A 20197-nucleotide genomic window follows, 5' to 3' on the forward strand; every position below is an offset into this window, starting at 1 on the left:
TCATCTATCGAAACCATATCGTCCTGTCACAAAGATTAAACATAAAAACTTCAGCTAACTGAAAGCAATAGACAACAAACAAAAACTTATTAACAAAATGGTATATAGTACTTACAACCCTCATGATAGTAACTTTGTTTGTATCTATGTGATTTAAATGGTAATCTATTAGCAGTTCTTCCCCTGCACTTATTCATTTTATTGCACAAACAAAAACTTCATTCCCCTCGCGTGCTTCAAATATGCAATTGGGTTGCTTACTAGTTGAGGAAGGTTTCATACTATTTATAAAACCTACAATATTACCTATTGCTTTTGGTCTCCCATCAATGTACATAGAAAATCTTTTACTTTGATCATTTTCTTTCTATTGTATATAATTAGCTGATAGTGCATACCTACACATACTTTTTTTATATTGAACAATTTGTATCCAATCACTGTAATTGTAACATGGACCAAAATACTTGAACAATTCGACAACTTTTTTGTAACATAAATTTATCACATCCATGGAAAATAGGCCCAAACCATGTAATGAGGATGGAACAATGCGATATATCCTCTCATTAACACAAAAACCTATGTTAATTGGAGGTAGCTCATTGGGTACCCATTCTTTCTCAATGTGTGTGTACTGAAAGGGCGCCTTGATGTCGCCTTTTGTCTCATCATCATAAGAAAATGACCCCCCATTAGAAAGGAAAAATTGCATGTGTTTATCAAATTTTTTTCTAATCTTTTGACCTATAGTTGATCTCCCTATTTTAGTCGTACTACATGTAGAGCTTTCATCTACCATTTCCTCATTTCCCTCATTCGATGTAGATAGATTTGACAAGTACCTATTTGGTGGCACCTGCAATCCATCATATTTAAATAATATATATAGAATAATCAAGTCGTGACTCATACGTGCAGTTCTTCCTTGTCTATACATGAGAGATATAAAATGTAGTAAGTTGAAAGTGATTATACAATTATATTTCTATACGAACCTTCTTTGTCTATATATACATTATATGATTACATAATATATCTATTTATAACATACGTGATCAATGATAAACAAGAAACATACATGGTCAATGATAAACAAGAAGAATATAAGAAAATTATGTCTATTTATTGACTTATACCTGCTGATCCATGTCACTATGCATGATCCAGGCCAAAAGGGTGACGATGTCTGTAGTCAATTGACTGTTTGCAAAAAGGGTGATAATCAGACACAATATAAACAATGGTAATTATAAATAACATATGTTGTAATTATTAGAATTGAACACAATAAATATGTAATCATATTTCTTGCATATGTTAATCATTTATCTTAAGTTAGCTAAAAATTACATGATATGTGTATGCTACAAATAACTTAGAAGACAACATGAACAAATTTACCTTATATATGGAATGCAAGATCATCAACAGAAGAGGTGACGAGTTTGTAATCAATTGATTGTTTGCAAAAAGGGTGATAATCAGACACAATATAAACAATGTTAATTATAAATAACATATGTTGTAATCATTAGAATTGAACACAATAAATATGTAATCATATTTCCTGCATATGTGAATCATTTATCTTAAGTTAGCTAAAAATTACATGATATGCATATGCTACAAATAACTTAGAAGACAACATGAACAATATGCAACATCGTAAACATGAACAAATTTATCTTATATATGGAATACAAGATCGTCAATAGAAGGGGTGACGATGTCTGTATTCAATTGACTATTTGCAAAAAGGGTGATAATTAGACAAAATATAAACAATGGTAATTATAAATAACATATGTTGTAATCATTAGAATTGAACACAATAAATATGTAATCATATTTCCTGCATATGTTGATCATTTATCTTAAGTTAGTGTCATGTCCCCTTTTCAAATAATTAAAAATAATAATCTTTTCTAAGGCAGGCAAGCCCAAAAAGGTGAAGTTTCGGAAAAAGGGGATAATCTTTGGAAGCTAATGGACTAATAAATGAAAATTATTATTAAAATATGTTTTATTAACCCCTCTTGGATGTGAGTTAGAGTTATGCCCTATTTTAAGGATTTTAGAGGCATTTTGGGCTCATTCCAGAACTTGATTTTTGCTCATTTCTTTGTTATTCTTCAGAGGCTGCCAAACCTGTGGAGAAGGAGACCCAAGAACGGGAGTTTGCAGGTTTTCAGGGAGACCCAAGAATGGGAGTTTGCAGGTTTCTAGGAAGGCTAAGGATGGGAGTTTGAAGCCATTCCATATGAATGCTCATGCAAAGTTTTCCTTTGTGCCGAATAGTGCAGATTTGTGGGTTTTCAGGTGTATATTTCGTAAGAGTTTGGTGTTTCCAGTTGAGTATTCATGTTAGTTTGGGTTGCTACTGTATATCAGACTTTTAAATGTTAAAATAGAGCTGAAAATATGTATTTGGATATGATTATACTTCTGTGATAGATTATTAAGTTTTTGTGGTGATTCCAGGCTATTTTGTGCTATTTTTGGGAGCTCGATGAGCATTGTTTTTGTCCTCCGTTTGGGAGCTATTGTGTGCATGTTATACAGATCTGGAAATTTCATTTTATAGGCTATTATGCTGCTCAAATTTATGTAAAAATTTTCACTTTCAGATTTATTAATAATAGGTGAAGCTGTGAAGCTTTTGGCACTATTTCTGGCATACCCGATTTGGGGTTTCTTGAGAAATTTGGTGGATCTTTGTAATATTAGTTGTTTGATCTTAAAGATCTAATTAGAGGTTGGAAATATCATACAAAATCAGTAAAGGGACATTTCAGTGGTATCAGAGCCATGATCTTGCCAGCCTGAGGGTTTGTAGAAGTTTGCATGTCAGTTTTAACAACTACCCAGATCTTGCATGTTAGTTTTGACAACTACCCAGATCTTGCATGTCAATTTTGACAACTACCCAGATCTTGCATGTTAGTTTTGACACTACCCAAATTTTGCATGTCAGTTTTGACAACTACCCAGATCTTGCATGTCAGTTTGACAACTACCCAGATTTTGCATGTCAGTTTTGACAACTACCCAGATCTTGCATGTCATAATTTATGGTTGCATGTTGCTTCTAATCAGTTGCATGTCAAAATATATGGTTGCATGCTACTTCTAATCATTTTCATGTTAGTTCTTGGTGAATTTGGTGGTTGCATGTTGCTTCTAATCAGCTGCATGTCAAAATCTATGGTTGCATGCTACTTCTAATCAATTGCATGTTAGTTCTTGGTGTTTGAAGAAGTTATAACCTATTGAGGTTACACTCTACTTTATCCAGAATGGACAGGTATAGTACAGAGTCTCAGAGGACACGATCTTGGACAATTGATATCCAGAGTCAGAACAGTAGAAAGGATGGTTATTTAGACATTCGAGATAAACTTAGGAAAATAAGCCATGACATGTCTGAACAATTGGTTGAGCACCACCGTATAATGAATGACATGTTGTCTGACCTAGCTAAGGTGGATAAGTTGACTGGATTTCTATTTGGCAGATTTTCTCACAGGGAAGATGACACAATTACCAAGAACTTGCATGAGGAGTTTGAGAAACTAGCTTATAGCCAGGTTGAGGTCTTAGATTCTACTCCGCCACAGGAGGTAGTGAGAAAGGATATTATGCAGATTGATAGTAATGGTCAACTTGATACTCAAATTGAGATAATTGTATAAAGGTCATCAAAAGGTGATGTCACAGGTATTCAGGATGGTATAGTTACAACAGGTAGTGACTACAACATAGTGGATTCAGATGATGATTATGAGGATGTTGTTGTGCATGATGGTGAGATACCTAGTAGAGATGAGCAGACATTGAGCATTCATGACTTTGCTGAGAAAGAGTACCAGGCACAGCTAGATGCTTCATCACATGAGGTTGAGGCTGGTAGTACTTCACACGATTTGTCCAGCCAGTTGAAAGTGAACAAAGATAGTATTGTGACTTCATTATCTCATCATGACAGGTATGTGGAGTTAGTTGGTATTGGTCATATTACTCAAGTGAGGATTTTGCTTGAGTTACCAGTTGATTCTAGTTTACAGATATGGACTCAAGATTGTTATATTGGCATTTGGGATTCAGTTGACTGGAGATCTTTAACACTTTTTGGTAGCAATGTTTGTTTGGGTACTATCATGGATTTGATTAGCAGATTACACGGTGTTGTCTTTTCTTGTGCTAGAAGCTTGTTCGATGTTGGTATTAGTTTTTATACACTGGTGTTGGGCTTTGATCTTATATCCAGTCGACCATACTTGATGGAATGTGTTGATGATCTTTCATATTTGGCAGTGTGTACAGATGAGTCCCAGGATCATATTGGCATTGATGACATCCAGGAGGATGCAGTGGGTAGTTTTGAAGACTTAGTTTCCTTGGGTACAAAGGAGTTGGACAGTAGTGCTACAGTTTTTCATACTCTGTATGTTGATATGAGCTTTAGAGTTGATTCACAGGGTATGGATGGTAATACTCTAGAGAATAGTAACTTTGAGGATACTCCTTTAGATAGTGCATCAGAGGAGGTTTGTAGGAGACAGTCAAGCCAGTGCCATCATGTGTCTAATCAGTTGAGAGTTAGTGAGCGAGACATTGCTACCACTTGCCAACATTTCAATGTTGCTCGTCAATTGTTAGCAGTTTATGGATGGGGTTCTCCTATTAGTGATGAGTAGGGAGGCAGTTATCTTTCCTTGATAGAGTTCCACTCTTTATGGGAGGCTATCCAAATTCTGAGACAGGATTATATGCAGTTGGTAGCCGACAGAGATTATCTTATGGAGTGGGGCAGTACAACATATGATGAATTGTTGGCCAAGGAAGATGAGGTGAGTGAGCTTACTGAGCAGCTTGAGGTGACTTCTAAGATTCTTGAGAGTACACAGTTGGCTTTCAAGGAGTCACAATTTCATTTGGCTAAGGTGACCATGGAGTTAGACAAACTACAGTCTTTACCAGATTCTATACAGTCACAAGCGGTGGTGTCTGATGATCTGAGGATGTCCATGGTCGAGATTGTCAAAGATAGTGGAGATGGGGATGCATCCATCCTTGATACTAACATTGGCATATCAAGTTCATCCCCACTAGAGTCAGGTTTAGTTGAGTTGGGTACTGTAGCAGATTGTTGTGGTATGCCTGACATGGTGGTGACCTCTAGTACTAATGGCACGAAGACTATAGATGTTGTATCAAAGACCATGTGTGATGTTGGTGAGCTGATAGTTGGCATGGTTCCTGCTAGTAATACTACTCCCTTGGCGATGTCTTCAGAGGTAGTAGTCAGTTCCAACTTGGTTAGTGATCGATTGTAGTTAGTTACATCTGGATTGCAGTCTGAGCCACTAACTGAGATTGGTGCATTCTATCGGCATTACACTGTGAGGTATGCTCATCAATCTTCCTTTGATGACCATGTTGATGAGATGATGATACAGAGATGTACTTTGGTTCGTAGTGCTTATCATCAGTTATGGGACAGTTTGATGCCTCAAGATGAGAGTTGTGATGGGCATGACATGGTGATAGGTTCTGCAATTGACAAGTTGATAATATGTGACTTAGAGCAGGAGTTTGGGAGTGATGCTTCAGCGGGTGTTGTTATTGATTCTACTCCTTTGGCTATGACATCTCCTGACTTAGCTAGTGATCAGTCACAGTGGGTTGTATCACTTATTCATGGTGAGCTGTTTACTGAGGTTGGTTTTTTTTATCGACATTATATTGCAAGGTATGTACATCAGTTAGCATTTGATCCTTGTGTTGAGGAGTTGATGGCAAGAAAATTTGGTTTGGGTTCCAATTCTTGCTGTTTATCTTGTGATGGCTTTTCACCATTAGGGGTGCATGGTAGTTATGGTTATGAGACAGTGGTCAGTGATCTACAGAGTTGTGTTGACTGTAGGCATTGTATAGTGTGTGGATTCTCCATACTTGGTACAGTTTCATTCGGGAGCATTCACCATTGTTGCAGAGTTGGATTGTACATTCCGTATAGGCCAGTGGAATGCATTGATGGTATTTATTGTGTTGGTAGTCCACTTTACTTGAGTTTTGATGTTCTAAGAGTTTGTGTCTCATGGGTTTCTGACTGTGGAAGTTGCGACTTTGGAGTTTGGTTGAGTAGTAATTGTCAGTTTGATTATGGATTCCTCTTGCTCATATTGCAGAGGATATTGTAGGAGCCTGTGTTAATTGGCAGTTGTATAGTTCATGACTACATTTGGGATCCAGGTGGATTGATTGGTTTATTGTTCAGCCATTGCTTGAGGACAAGAAATATTTGGGAGGGGAGGACTTTTCATGTCCCCTTTTCAAATAATTAAAAATTATAATCTTTTCTAAGGCAGGCAGGCCCAAAAAGGTGAAGTTTCAGAAAAAGGGGATAATCTTTGGAAGCTAATGGACTAATAAATGAAAATTATTATTAAAATATGTTTTATTAACCCCTCTTGGATGTGAGTTAGGGTTATGCCCTCTTTTAAGGAGTTTGGAGGCATTTTGGGCTCATTCCAGAACTTGATTTTTGCTCATTTCTTTGTTATTCTTCAGAGGCTGCCAAACCTATGGAGAAGGAGACCCAAGAATGGGAGTTTGCAGGTTTCCAGGGAGACCCAAGAATGGGAGTTTTTAGGTTTCTAGGAAGGCTAAGGATGGGAGTTTGAAGCCATTCCATGTGCATGCTCATGCAGAGTTTGCCTTTGTGCTAAACAGTGCAGATTTGTGGGTTTTCGGGTGTATATTTTGTAAGAGTTTGGTGTTTCTAGTTGAGTATTTCATATCAGTTTGGGTTGCTGCTGTATATCAGACTTTTAAATGTTAAAATATAGCTGAAAATATGTATTTGGATATGATTATACTTCTGTGATAGATTATTAAGTTTTTGTGGTGATTCCGGGCTATTTTGTGCTATTTTCGGGAGCCTGGTGAGCATTGTTTTTGTCCTCCGTTTGGGAGCTATTGTGTGCATGTTATACAGATCTGGAAATGTCATTTTATAGGCTGTTATACTGCTCAAATTTTTATAAAAATTTCCACTTTCAGATTTATTAATAATAGGTGAAGCTGTGAAGCTTTTGGCACTATTTCTGGCATACCCGATTTGGGGTTTCTTGAGAAATTTGGTGGATCTTTGTGATATTAGTTGTTTGTTCTTGAAGATCTGATTAGAGGTTGAAAATATCATACAAAATTAGTAAAAGGACATTTCAGTTAGCTAAAAATTACATGATATGGTAGGGTACAAATAACTTAGAAGACAACATGAACAATATGCAACATCATAAACATGAGCAAATTTACCTTATCTATGGAATGCAAGATTGTCAACAGAAGGTGTGACAATGTCTGTAGTCATTGATTATCTTCTTCTTCATCATCCTCATCATCATCATCATCATCATCATCATCATCATCATCATCGCCATCGTCACCATCATCATCGCCATCATCACCATCACCACCATCATCATGATCACCATCATCATCATCATCATCACCATCATCTTCATCACCATCATCTTGATCTTCATCATTTGCTTCATCATCTTCAATATCTTCTTCTTCCATAATATTATACTTTATCGACCTTCCTCTTAGATCATGTCTAACAACAAATGACCAATGCTGTTTATGTGGAACCTCTGAGTAAAACACTTGCTCACATTGGCTTGGAAGAACATAGGGCTCATCTTCAACTAGCTCAAACGACTTGTATTAATCATTGTAAATCCATTATAATGTTGAATAATCATTCTATCTGGATCATTTTAATTTAGTCGTAACCTGTACCATTTGACAATGAATAGAACTACTTTGAAAGAGTTAAAGTTGCACTCAATTATATCATCCAAGATGCCATATTATTGATTTTGAGATTTTTGAGGATGTATGTTGTTTCTAGATGATATATTGGTGACCTCAAAAACTATAGTTATCCCAAAATCATAAGTTTTCTTTATGTCATCCAAATTTTTTATGCAAAATTTTTGGCCATGATAGTACATAGATTTTTGGTGCTTGACCTACAATTTTTGAAGCGTGTGTAAATTATTTGCATCATGAGTTGATACGAAACATACGTTGAGTTATGATCATTCAAAAAATTTCTACGTACCTCTCCACCTGTTAAACCCATTACTAGATCAACTACCATTGGTGTAACATTGGAATCTCCATTATGATGAGCTTCTATAACCAATAAAGCAACACCTTCCCATGTTAATGAGTAACCATTTTGTTGACATCGTTCAATCCATACCGTCATCCAATCAAGATTGTTTGCAATATACAAATGTATTGCATCCCACTCTCGACCACCTATATAAAAAAAAAAACACCAATTATAAATAACTTATATTGAAGATTTATAAGAATTAATTAACTACAATAAAATATTATATTTATCTCTCACTTTCCTCAATCTACCTTTTCCCATCAAGTACTCCCCTTCAATTTTTTTAATTGAGTTGGGATCCCAAATACAATCTACATGGATCTTTGCTACAAACTTAGGAAGATATTCATGAATGTACACCATGGTCTGGTATACCATATATCCCTCCACCATAGAACCCTTAGGATGTGCTATTTATTGAACCAAGCCTTTCAAAAATGTCAAGTGTCTCTCAACCATCCACATTGACTTGGTTGGTACAAGTCCACACGATTCAATCTCCTCAACTTGATGTATGCGGTAGTGTTCTTGTGCATTGAAAAAACTTGTAGGTAGAAACTTTTGCATTTCACACATAAGAAGAGGAAATTTTCTCTTTCGATATTTTATATCTTCTTTATTGATTTCTTTAGATGACAACCACCTCATGTATTTTACAAGATCATATATAACCTGTTTGACATTGTTGGTGAAGTGGTGTGGGAGAGATAGAGGTAGAACATACTGCAATATTTGTGAAATGATCTTTGTCAATATTTTATAAAAGAATACAATTAAAACAAAATGAAATATAAAAATATATAGTGAATACAAAATAACATGAATTCCCTTAATAAATGTATGCTAATTGTGTGTTTTCAACCCTGGCCCAAATTTACTTTTCTTTGATATGAGATTGTTTATGTTCGCAACAAATCCTATGGGAAATCATATTTTTTTATGACTTCTTTTATAGCATTACTTTGCTACTCTGACAATAACCAACTAAGGGCACTTGTATCAATCTAGTCTCCATTGTTATTTGATCAAATGCCATTTTTCATTGCATAGTTGGATTCTTCAATGTCACTACAAGTTTTGACAATTTGGTCTTTGTCACGCCTTCCATCCAAGATTTTTCATAATGTCTTTGTTACATTCTTTCTAATATGCATAGGATCAAACAAATGCACAATTGGGAGTTTCTCATAGTATGACAACCTAGTAAATTACGTAGGATAAATTTTTAGTCCTTTTGAAATTTGGTCATTGATGCCTTGACGACCTTCACAAGCATCAATTACATCATCAGTAAACAAAACACAATATGAAAATATAAATTTGAAACAAAAACCATCAGATGGAATTACATTACCTCGATGATTTATTTTATTGTATGCCAACTTCCATAGGCGAGGTGTTATTCTCTATGGCTTTGACGTAGTCTCTTCTTTCCCATTGAAAAGATGTTTTTCAATAATTCGGTACTTATGATTTTTGTGCAGAAAGTGTCTATTCTCATCAAACACCTACTTTCTTAAACTTTTTGAATGACGAAATTTCATCTTTGGACCACAAACTGGACATGCAAATTTTTCCTTTGTCTGAAGACCTACAAGATCGTGTATAAATTGATTAAATGTGTTAACTTTGTGTTGTCACTATAAAATACCAAAAAAGAGGTGTTAAGAAGAGAACATACCACAAAAATGTGTTAGCCCAAGGGCATCATGTATTGTCCATACAAGCATTGCATGAAATTGAAATTGTCTTTGTCTTATTGGTCTACAATTGTCATACATAGTAACTCTATTCCATAACACCATCAACTCGTTGATAAGGGGTTCAATATATACATTGATATTTTTAACTTGGTACTTACCTAGGTGAATGAACAAAAACATTACATAATTATTATGAACATTTTGATGGATTAATAATAATAAATTAATTTAGATGACCATTAAATCAAAAAATACCTGGAACAATCAGTGTCAACATTATGTGCTCTCTCTTTATGAACAACCAAGGAGGTATGTTATTGTTGATAACAAAAATAGGTCACACTGAGTAAGTAGATCTCATCTCTCCAAAAGGATTAACACTATCTGCTGTCAATGAAAGCTTGAGATTATGAGGTTCTTCTTTAAAGTGTGGCCATTTTCCCTCTATTTCCTTAAATTTTGAACCATATGCAGGCATTCGCATAATGTCATCTTGACTTCTATTGCATGCATGGTAATCCATAAATTGTGCCAAGCTATTGTACCTGAATAATCATTGCAGACGTGGAATAATGGGAATATGCCGAAGAACCTTGCAAGGCACCTTTTTTGTTAGTCAATCTGATTGATATCTACTAGTATGACAAATAGGGCATTGTGTTGCAAATTTATGTTGTTTATGATATATAATATGATCGTTCAAACATGCATGTATTGTTTGATACTCCATTCCAATATCTTTCATGATGGCAGATAATTCTTGGTATGAGCAAGGTAGAATGTTTGATGGTGGTAACAAACTCTCACCTATCAACCTACGACCAAAAATATAATTTGTTAATTTCAAGAATATTAATTGCTACACGAACCCAATGTTTTAGATTACTGTAAAAGCAGGTTTTGAAGGGGCCTCAAAACCCTTTAACAAAAATAGAAAAGATAAAGCATTAAAGTCTACTAGGTTTTACAAGGACTTGAAACCTACTTAAAAAACAATATCAAAATCAGGTTTTACAAGGACCTAGAACCTAGTTTAAAGACCAGATAAAAACTAGTTAACAAGACCAAAAATATAAACCAATTATCGCTACCAGCAAATAAGACCAAAAGAGGGACAAAAACCAGAGATCAAAACCCAATGAAAGCTACTATTGCAGCTCTTTAATCATATTGATGACCTCTTTTCCAATCTCTGCAATACCTTGAATGGAATCAGTAGCCGAAACACCAGTAGCCTCTTGAGCCTGCTTTCTAAAACTCTTCTTGGTTCTCTTGCTTGGACCTCCTAGTGATATAATCTCTTCATTTGTGTGTTTTCGAAGACTAGCAATAGTAGCGCAGATACTGGAAGTCACCTATTCCATTTTATTATCGCTTTCCTTAATAAGCATCTGAAGGTTTTGTTCATAATCCTTGAGTTTTTTTGGGATGTTTCCCACCTGCACTTCCATCTGTCTAATTTTGGCATGGTCAATATTCTGGTTTTGTTGCACAATATCCATTTTCTTTTTCAAACCCATTATTTCATTATATATCCATGAATTAACTTGAAGCATGGAATCAGCTTTGAGCTTAGCAGAATGCAAAAAGGAAAGCTTAGTTTCCCTCTGCAGAGAATCACTCTTGTCCTGTTCCACATCCTCTCTAGTAGGTGAAGTAGTCTTATCTATCTGTTCCTCCTCCCTTATAGCAACATGGTCCTCATTCTTGTCCTATTTCACAACCTCTCTGGTAGATGAAGTAGACTTGACAATCTAATTCTCCTCCCTCATAGCAATAGGGTCCTCTATAGCCTTTTCCATCTCTTCTTCGCTAGCACCAGTATCACTCTGATTACCCTCCTCACTAGAATTACCCTGTTCTATGTTTTCTTCCTTGTCCTCTTTCCCACTTTTTCCTTTTCTCTAAGGGTAACCTTCCAGGTTAGAACTGAAGTCACCAACATTCGTGTCTTCCTCTTCCTCTAGGATATCATCCTCTTTACTTTCAAGATTCTCAGACTCAGTGTCCTCTTCCACCATATGCTTTTGAGAATGCGAGGTTTTATGTCTAAGAATCCTCTTGTTTCCCTTAACATTCTCTTCATTCTTACTCTTTTTAGAATGAGAATTAGTGATAGAACCCTTATTTTTATGTAATGAAGGAGTGGAAACAATGGACTTGTTTTTACAATAACCCTCAATGAGGAGAATCAACCCTTCATGCAAAATAGGATGCAACTCCTTCCTATGAGCATACAGACTTTGAAGCAAAGAGAAACGAAAATAGAAAGGAAAAGAAAGTCTATCCTTATGCCTAAAATGATTGAGGAAGACAAAATGAAATTTATGCACTCTTTTATTTCTACCATCTAGGATGAAATACTCATGGGTACAGGAGAGCACATCTTGCCAAATTCCCTTTATCTAGTCCAAATCATAGAAATCTCCATTTTTTTCTAGATTTTTCTCCTAAGCATCCGTCTTAGGAAATTTTTTGAAAGAAACATTTGAAATGTTGGTTTGTTTACTAAACTTAATGCCTTGCATGGGTAGACCCGTGATCTCAGCTATGAAGTCCTCCATCAATTTCATAGTAACACCATGTAAAGAGACCTTGTCCTCAGTCCAATTTTAAAAAAAGGCCATGGTGACATGCGGTTTAAACCCGTGAAGACATTCTGAGTAACTAGTCACCTTTCTCTTTTGCAAAATCTTCCAAACATCCTTCCGAGCCTTCCAGTCATTGCAATTTTTGGGTTCTTGTTTATGTGGCTCACCTCCCATTTATAGAGAATTACAGAGAATGCCTAAAACCAGAAGCAAGCAAAAGAGGAAAGCAAACAAGTTAAACAAATACCAAATTTTTATCACATCAAATAAAACCCGCTATAGAGAAGATACATGCAAAGCTTGCATTGTAATCACATAAATGTACTTCCTCGGGGAAGGAACACTGATAGTTGTATGCCCACTATCAAAAGTCATTAAATTGCTAATCTTGGAAAATCTTTCCCACCTTCGTGTGAGTAGTATCATAATTAATAAGAGCTTTAAGATCAACGTGCTTGTTTAGTTCACTGATCCACATCATCTTATATCCCATCTAGACTGCATGCTTGGCAACCCAGTCAGCTACCCCATTAGCCTCTCGATACGTGTGGGATATTATGACTTTTTCAAATTTATTAATAAGAGATTTAATCTCCATGACCGTTGCCTCAATCAACCATGTAATTGAATTTTTGTTATTAAGCACATTAATAATATTTAATGAGTCACCTTCCAACCATAGTTTAGGGTAACCCGAATTAGCTACTAACTTCATAGTATATAGAGCTGCAATAGCTTCAGCAATGTGGCTATTAGAATGACCTATAGGAACTACAATGGCAATAATTATATTGCCTACATGATCTCTTAAGACCCCTCCACATCCTACTCTTCCCAGATTGCCCTTTACGACACCATCAAAGTTCCCTTTAATCCATCCATTAGGAGGAGTATTCCATGTTGTAGTCAATCTTGGGTTATCAATTTTCAAATTAGGACCTTGTGATCATAGAGGGTTGTCAATTTGAAAAGTTTGATCAGTTTTCCCCTGAGATTTAAAATTTTCCTTAATTGCTCTAACAATATTTTGTCCAAGCACCCATCCTGGTAAATCTTTATTTCTAAAGATTCTATTATTTCTTTCTTTCTAGATGCCCCACCAGAGATGGGGAAGAGTTATTTTCCATAGAAGTTCAACATCAATATTCTTAGAAGGACACTTCCAGCTTTTAAAATAAAGTTCAACACTATTTTGATGAACCCAATTTATATTCCAGTAGTTAAGAATCTAAATCCATACTTGTTGACTGTAAGAACAATTCAAGAACAAATGGTCTCTATCTTCAAATCCATTTTTACATAAGGTACATCTATTTACCACATTAATACCTCTTTTTTGCAAATTATCCTGGGTAAGGATTTTATTTTGAAGCATAGTCCAATAGAAAATGTTTATTTTAGGTATACTACCCTTAATCCATGCTTGAGACCAAAAGGGTTGATTGCCCTTCTCCCTAGAAGTAAAGAGAGTAGAAACTTTAAATTGGCCACTAGGATTAGCATTCCATATCATCTCATCCTCATAAATAGGATATAGAGAAAAAGCATTCAAACTTAATTGTATGTTATTGAAGCCTTGATCAATATCAGTCAATTTCACCCAAGAATTGTTATGCCAATAATGACTCACTAAAGTGCCATACCTTTGCTCACACATGTCTGCTTGAGCAGTATCTTGAAAGTCTTCTAGTAGAGGATGATCCATTAACCAAACATCTTCCCAAAATCTCACCTTTTTTGCATTTCCAATTTTCCAAGAACACCCTTTTCCAAGATTATTTTTTGTCCCCTGAACTGCTCCCCATATTGCAGAAGGATAAAAAACATTAGGAGAAGAAAAAAAATCAGCTAAAGAATTAACATTGAAAAGGTACTTATGTTTCCATATAGTACTCCATTCTTTTTCATCATGATAAGTTCTCCATCCTTAATTGGCCAAAAGAGCTCTATTCATACTTCTTATTTTCCTGATTCCCAGTCCACCTTCTCTGATAGGCTTACAGACTTGGTCCCAAGCAATTAAAGGTAATCTCTCTTTTTCCTCAGAACTAGTCCATAAAAAATTCCTCTAAATTTTATCAATAGTATCAGAAATTTTTTTTGGAATTCTAAAAAGGCTCAAAGCATAAGTTGGTATACTTTGAAGACAAGCTTTGAGGAGAGTTAATTTACTTGCTTGACTTAAAAGATTTCCTTTCCAGCTCACCAACTTCTTAACATGAACCCAATGTTAATTGTAAGGGAAGTACGAGTAAAATAATGAAAGAAGATGGCATACCTTAACATACATGTCATTGCTATGTTGGATAAACCATTCATAACCTTCAAGTTCACCAACAACAATACAATGGCAAGAAGAGTTATTTTGGAGCCTTCATATAGGGACTCATGTGCCTTCTCAAGTATAGGCACATCAAGCTCTACGTCAACATCATCATCATCATCATCATCATCTTGATCATCATGATCTTCATCATCGTTGTCTTCTTCCATGGTATCATTAACTTCTACCTCAATATTCACACCTCCATGTTCCCTCATTTGGAAATCCGCACTCTCTGAATTGTCATGGTCCCTAACATGAAGCTCAGGGACATTGACCGATATGAAAATGATGACCTTATATTAGCCATGACCATGGTGTCATCATCAAATCATGTCTTATGTAATTTATAAATTATTAAAATACATACCAATGGATGATATTTGTTTCCCCCTTCAATGTGACCATGTTGCCTACAATGTTCCTCAGTTGTTTTGATTAGATATCTTCGAGTCTTTAAGCCCTTACAATTTTTGCAAGGACAATAAAATTTTACATCACCTTTTCTTTTTAAGTTAGACCATAGTCTAGCAATTGTCTCCCTATTTTTGTGTGCATTAGTATCATCAGAAATGGTCTTTCTTGAATGGAGTGACTCATTGGTGGAAGAAGGATGATTTGTTTGCAACTTGCAAATGGAGAAGTAAGAGGAAGACACATATAGAAATGAATACTAAAGTGAGACAAATAGAAAGAGGTATAGATAGAGAGATAGATTGATAAAGAGATAAAGAAATATAAAAAATGAAAAGAAACAAATACTTAGTTGACCTTCCATAACTCTACCTCTACATATTACACTTGCTACATACAAGCACTTCCTGAGAAAATGGGCAACAATAGCCAAGAAGGGATTAGGAGAGTCCATTTGGCTCAAGAGAAGGATGCACAAAGTGACCAAGGGGCAAGAGGAAATGATGATCCAGAGAGAGGAGAGTCTCTAATGTTCAATAGAACCTTGCTAAAGACTGTCATGGAGCAAGACCTCCCCAAAGAAAGACATTATTCAGAACTCTCTACAAGGTAAGAGGTAAGGTCTGCAAAGTTATTGTAGATTTCGGTTCAATTGATAATATAGCCTCAGTAGAAATGGTAGAGAAGCTTGGATTGAAGAATTTTCCTCATCCTAACCCTTATAAGGTTTCATGGTTAAATAAGGAGTAGTAGGTCATAGTAAATGAACAAGTTCATGTTCAATTTCAAATAGGGGAGTACAAAGACAATATTGTTTGTGATGTTGCAAAAATGGATTCTTGTCACCTATTTTTAGGTAGGCCTTGGAAATTTGATGTTAATTCTAAGCATGATGGAAGGAGCAATCTTTACATCATCTCCAAAAATGGGCAGGAATACACCATGAGACCACTGCCAGAAGATAGGAAGGAGATCCAACATGCATCTAGTGTGATGATGGTTTGAGAGAAGGATTTTTTGAAGACCCTCAATGTGAAAAAAACCCCTTGCTTTGCCATAGTAGTAAAGCCAAAACTTGGAGAAAAAGTAAAGGAGTTAGGTCTATAAACCAAGTAGGAGGTAGGACATATTTCATTGTCTTGCCAAATTAATAAACCTCCAGGGTGAACTGGAAGGGAGTTCAAGCCCTACAATTCTATGCCCTTGGAAATCTAGATAGTTTAGCTCAAGGTTCCCATTTCTTTATAGGATAGTCATCTCACAACTTTGGTGTGAGTTTAGAGAGATAAGGATAGCAGGTGTGATGTCCCTTATTGAATTGATGAATTGTCATGCAAAGATGTGGGGTACAATTATGTATAATCCTATTGGTCTATGGTAACCTTATACAATTCTTTTCTATGTTATAAAAATATTTTAAAAGGGTATTAGGAAGTGTCTTCAGATTGTCAAAAATTTTGAGGAAAACCAAAGTTGTCCCCATTCCAAGCATGCAGCAGGACTGACAGGTAGGGTATTGTGTATTTGAGCCAAATTTATAGAAGTATTGTATTGTCTTAGAGTCTTAAAGATCCACGTGCCAGTTAATTGGGTGTTTAAGAAACCAAGTCAGCGTCTAGGAATATTGTGATAGACTTCAACAAGTTAACTCCTTGAATAATTTAAAGTTGTTGATAGACACAAGTATCTAAGTCTCTTAAGTTTGCAACTATTATTGTGTATTTAATACCAACCACCCTTCCTCTGCATTAGTAGTTATCATAGAAATTGCTCTAATTTGATTTCTAATTGTTGGAACACAACAACCTTTAGGAATCTATTAGGGAACTATAAATAACTTGGGGTCAATATGAAATGATCTTCTATTTTTGGAATTAATCCCTAGGTGGATTTGGGCATACCCGACAAGGTGACTTGATGGTTATAGGGTTTGGATAGAGGAGTAGTTTGATTGGTTTGTGCCAATCAAGGATTGGAGTATGTATAGAAATATCTAAAGGTATAGTTTCCAAGAACTAAGAAGGATTTGAATCTTTTTGTGTTCCTTTTGAATCTTTTTAATTAGGCTATTTTATAGGAATGAGTTGTACGAAGGGGTTGAAGAACTAAAACCTTGAAAATATTCAAGCTCTCTAAAACCATAACTTAATTGGTATCTTCTTGAGTTTTTTTTGAAATATTTTCAAATTGGAAAATTTGGAGGCCTAATTAGGGAAAAAGGCTACTAGCCCTAAAATAAGGGTTTGTGGAGATTGGTAAGAAACCATGGAATTTTGTGACAAAGAAAACTTTGAACCTAATCAAATAGACTTATATGGGATCCCTCCCTCCTACTACAACACTAGTGAAGTCCTTGCTGAGTTGAATGAATCTTGATGCTTTGAGTCTTGCATCTTGTTAAAGTGGAATATTGAAGTAGGAAATTGGTAGAGATATCCTTGGAAAGAATAGGAGGATTAAGTAAAGAATTATCCTAGTGTGGGGTCTTGGAGAAAAACCTAAGAAGGCTTATTAGTGAGCCTTGTGAGATCCTAGTAAAGGTTAATTAGTATCTACTTACCATTATGACAAGTTGACAACTATAAACTTTTGACAACATTCCATACTTTTTTTTGGCCCTAATTCATAGTTGTCAAATTATTTTTGTAAAAAGAGAAGCAGTCTGTCTGTATAGCAAGAGAAGAGAGTTAACTGATTTACTTCATTTCTTTACATTATTTATAAAGATTGTAACTTCCAGATATATATGAGATTGTTAATTTCTTAAGCTTTAATTTTGTTGCTTTATGTGAACTCTACTTTGCAGATTCTCAAATATGATAATAAAAGCATTCAAATTCGATATGTGCTTCAATATTTTAGTGAAGCTTTCAATACTTACCTCATAGCTGCTGGAGGCTTTGGAGGTCTTTGAGCTTCCATTTCTATCTTTTGCTATTTTAAACCTTATGAAGATAGTGTAAATGTATACACTTTAGAGAAGTTGATGGAGCTCATCCAAAATTATCAAACTCCTATTAAAATTGAGTTCAATTTATTATGATATAAGGTAGTTGACTTCATGTGAAAAATGCATCTATGATGACAATAAAATACTTAAGAAGAATCCATTACAGGCAGTAATATAAGAAAGACAATAAATTTATAAAGTATAAATCTCATATCAACTACAAATTATACTTACTAAATAGTGCAGAGTCAATTCTTCTATAAATTGGGCAGAGCAAGCTTTTGAATAAATTATACTTTGAAACAAGGAATCACCATTTGGCCTACAATATACACCAAGCATCATGCACTCCTTGAATTTAACAGAAAGTTTAGTAGAGGAGAAGCACTACAAAGGAAAAAAATAATTCCATATTAATTGCATAATACTTACTACCTAGCATAGATGAAGCTCTTCTGGAAAAGTTTCACAAACCTCAATTAAAACTTTTTGAATGGCCCATTTCCTACTACATAGACTCCTTCAAGTTAAAAGGTAATCAACCAAGTTGATTTGATAAAATGTACCATCAAGCCTGAGATTTAATATAGAATATATACAAAAGCCAATATAACTCCTATTAATTTAATAAATATACTTACCCATTAGTGATCTACTTGTAAAGGGAAATTCCATATAAATCTTGGATCAACCTTCTTTGCAGGGCATTCGTCAAGTTTTACGCTAGTACATTACTATGCACCAGTCTGTCAACTAGTTTCTCCTCTCTCGAATTCTTCATGTAATTGCACAAGGATCCACAGTTCATGTATGTTTTACCATATCTATGCAAATCTCCCTACTAGAATTGGGATCTTCTCTATGGATACTGAAACACTCAATACAAGCTTAGGGGAGAGTACCAGAATCCGCAATGTGGCATTTAGCTGTGGGATTAAAATCTGAGGACCTAGTTTTATAGGTTAAGCATTTGTTGGAATATATTATGTAATGGGGTTGGGGAAGGGGCCTATTTTATTCACCTCACAACTTGGTAAACTTGTTGGAATAAAACTTCTTACTACTTGGTGGACTGCACTATTTCTCCCCCCACACAAGTTAATTTATATTGGGGCAGACACCATTGAGGTAGTCATTGAAGAAATCAATGAGCTACTCTCCTTTTTTAAGGAACATATTTATAGAGACCTTTTACCACATTAGGATAAAGAAAGTTTTTGTTTATGGGGTTCTTCTTCCCATCCATCCCAAGGTTTGGAGTATTGATGTTCAGGGAAATGGGAGAACTATCAATGATTTTGGCACCACCTTGACCTATATTGTAGAGCCTACATACCAGACAATCCTTGTAGCATTTAGAATGACTGTTGTATCTGATAATAAGACTTGTACAGAGCTAATTTGATCTATGATTCAATGTCTCAGGTATTGCCAGACTCTAATTACCAAAGCTTACAATTATTTTCAAGGGTGGCACAATATTTAATTCTCCTCCTTTAAACTATTTCATCAATGTTGCTAATGAAAAGTGCCTGACATTATAGGGTGTCTCTTATATTACTATTTTCTCTATTCTTGGTAAGATTTTATAGTAGAACTTTTTTATCATGTATGATAGGGAATTTTCTAGACTTGATTTTGCTCGTATTGATATATGATATGTGATTGTTGTATGATATATATGTGCAACAATCATGTTTCCCTGTGATCTGTTATGGTAATCATGAACTGTTGTCAGTTCACTATTGACATTAGGAGAGAAAATAAGTTCACTATTGACATTAGGAGAAAAAATTGTGAAATCATAGTGTCCTAAGACAATTCCTTTGTATGGTTTAATGCCAGATTAGAGGCATGACAATAACCTTCATAACAATATAGTAGATTACTTAGACTCCCAAACACACAACTTGAACCACATAGCAGAACTCATAATGTATACTTCAAACAAAATATCAAAACTATCCCATCATGTAAACTAACTAAATGGAGCAAAAAATGAAAGCAAAGTCTTCT

The 20197-nt window shown here is 35.2% G+C and overlaps 1 pseudogene; it reads left to right on the top strand.

The window, feature by feature from the left end:
• The first annotated feature begins 11936 nt into the window (after window positions 1-11936).
• LOC149550581 (aspartyl protease family protein 2-like) lies at window positions 11937-19839 on the top strand (annotated as a pseudogene).
• Window positions 19840-20197: the final 358 nt, after the last annotated feature.

The sequence above is a fragment of the Cupressus sempervirens genome, chromosome 7 (assembly GCF_028749045.1).
Source record: "Cupressus sempervirens isolate cs-2001-9-10 chromosome 7, ASM2874904v1, whole genome shotgun sequence".
NCBI lineage: Eukaryota > Viridiplantae > Streptophyta > Pinopsida > Cupressales > Cupressaceae > Cupressus > Cupressus sempervirens.